This window comes from Myotis davidii, unplaced genomic scaffold, assembly GCF_000327345.1.
Source record: "Myotis davidii unplaced genomic scaffold, ASM32734v1 scaffold2100, whole genome shotgun sequence".
Classification (NCBI taxonomy): Eukaryota; Metazoa; Chordata; class Mammalia; order Chiroptera; family Vespertilionidae; genus Myotis; species Myotis davidii.
Window position 1 is genome coordinate 255,258 of NW_006292458.1, and position 2,460 is coordinate 257,717.

At 51.5% G+C, this 2,460-nt stretch overlaps 1 long non-coding RNA gene across 1 annotated transcript in view; it reads right to left on the reverse strand.

Moving 5' to 3' along the window:
• Positions 1-2,186: 2,186 nt before the first annotated feature.
• LOC107183441 overlaps positions 2,187-2,460 on the reverse strand; it is a 2,113-nt gene continuing 1,839 nt past the window's right edge. Inside the window, exon 2 of the long non-coding RNA XR_001514228.1 lies at positions 2,187-2,403. This is a non-coding gene — a long non-coding RNA (uncharacterized LOC107183441). The remainder of the gene's footprint in view (positions 2,404-2,460) is intronic.

Genomic DNA, 2,460 nt, shown 5'->3' on the forward strand with positions numbered 1-2,460 from the left:
GGGGCATGCAGGAGTCAGCTTATCAATTATTCTCTCTCATCATTGATGTTTCTATCTCTCTCTCTCCCTTCTTCTCTGTAAAAAATCAATAAAATATATTTAAAAAAATAAAATAAAATAAAAAAAGAATCTGTAATATCTCACTACTATTTTTATGTTGACTACTATGTTGAAATGATTCTGTATTTTGGATAAACAGGGTTAATAAAAATTGGTAAAATTAATAGACCGCCTGGTCAGTGTGGTTTGTGGTTGAACATCGGCCCATGCACCAAACTGTCATCGGTTGGATCCCAGTGAGGGCCCGTGGCCCAGGGCTCGGGGCGTGCCCTCCATCACATGGAAGGCTCACTTAGTTCTGTCAGCCAGTGCTGCGCTGCGTCACAGCCCGGGAATGGGTGCGACCATGGGGGTGGGTGTGGTGAGAGGCGGGGTGAGGAGAAGCACACAGGCATCTAGTGCCCAACTTAGCTTGCAGGCCTCCAGGGGCTGGGAGGATAGAAACTTCATCCCTCAGCAAACGGGAACTTGGCCATGCCTTCAATTAAGAATTTAGGCAACACATCAAAGACCCCAGGATTAGCTCCTGTGGCCTGGTCCCCCACATAAGCCACGGAGGCTTGCATGCCACGTGGCAGTGGTTGCAGATATGCTGTGATGGGCAGAACTCCAAGGGGACCCCCCAAGATCTCTGCCCCCCGTGTTATGTACCGGGGACCAGGTTGGGTTATAGGACAAAGGAGATGAATGCCTCTCCTGATTATCTTATACGACAAAGGTGAATCGATCTTGCAGATGTCATTAGGGCCCTAAACCAGTTAACTTTAAATTAATCAAAAGGGACATCTTCCAGGGTGGACTTGACTTAATCAGATGGGAGTCCTTTATTGTTTTTTTATTTTTTTAAAACATATTTTTATTGATTTCGGAGAGGAAGGGTGAGGAGATAGAAACATCCATGATGAGAATCATTGATCGGCTGCCTCCTGCACGCCCCCTAGTGGGGACTGAGCCCGCAACCTGGGCACGTGCCCTTGACCAGAATCGATCCCAGGACCCTTTGGTCGACGCTGTATCTACTGAGCCAAACCGGCTAGGGCAGTGTGCTTTGTTTAGACGCTTACTTAATACCTATTGGTAATTCACTCACATTGGCTTCCCAGCCAAGAGCACAGTAGCTCACGCCTGAACGCAGTCTCTCACCTAGGCAGGCTCTCCCTCCTGCTCTGAGGGACCCTGGACAGCAACTCTGTGCTATGCTCTGGGCGGGGGAGGGAGGATCCCTTTTATTTTAATCTGTTTTTATTGATTTCAGAGAGGAAGGGAGAGGGAGAGAGAGATAGAAACATCAATGATGAGAGAGAACCATTGATCGGCTGCCTCCCGCATGCCCCGCACTGGGGATTGAGCCTGCAACCCAGGCATGTGCCCTGACCAGAATGGGACCTGGGACCCTTTAGTCTGCAGGCCGATGCTCTTCCCACTGAGCCAAACTGGCTAGGGCGGGAGGGTTCCTTTTAAACAGCAAAATCACCACAAGAAAACACAGAAATGCCAAAAGTCATGGGCCACTAAACAGATGGCGGGCACACACATCGACAGTCTGAGAGCTGAACCAGGAGGCAGAGGGTCGCGTGTTCAGTCTTAGCCGAGGAGGTGTGCAGCGGGTGAGTCCCGTCATTGGCAGCTCTGCCCACACTCGTGCCCACCGCCGTGAGTACTAGTTTGGGGATTACACATAAATGCTAGTGCCTAGGCGAATTCACAACTATAGCGTGTGCAAACAACAAGGACCGACTGTCATTGGCCGTGCGTCTCATCGTATATGTTTACCAACATAATTCTGTGAAAGAGGCTACACCCCAAAAAGGTGACGAACCCCAAGTCTCCAGGGAGATGAGGAGGAACCGGGAGCCCGTGAAGGGAGAACTAGCTGGAAGGCTCCAGGGCATCGCGCAGGGGCAGCTGGGATAGATGCCCAGGCGGCGGGGAGGAGGCGGCAGCTGGAGTCGTGCTCACGGGCATCCCCATCACGCTGTATGGCAGCTGGCGGGCACTCCTGAATGCTCCAGATAAACATTTCTGGGATGAATGCATCGCTCTCACCTCAACGTATACACCAGAGCGATCTCTGAACCACGTCTCCCCTCCTTAGAACTTGAGTTCTCGAGTGAAAGAACAAGTGATTCAACCTTTGAACAAGTCTTTAATATGAAAAAAATGTGAACCATTTCTTTTTGGCAAAAGCAGGGTGGGCAGCCACCACTCACGGCCCTGAGAACAGGAAGGCTCGAGAAGCACGCAAGGGGCCCGGCGCCTGAAGGCCAACCTCTTCCAGCTGCTGGGGAAGAGCTAGTCCAGGGGCAAGTTCAAGTCCACGGGGGAGGTGGCCAGGATGCCCTCCTGCAGGGAAAAGCGGCAGAGCCGTGTCAGTGGAGGCTCCCTCCACTCACAGCAGCA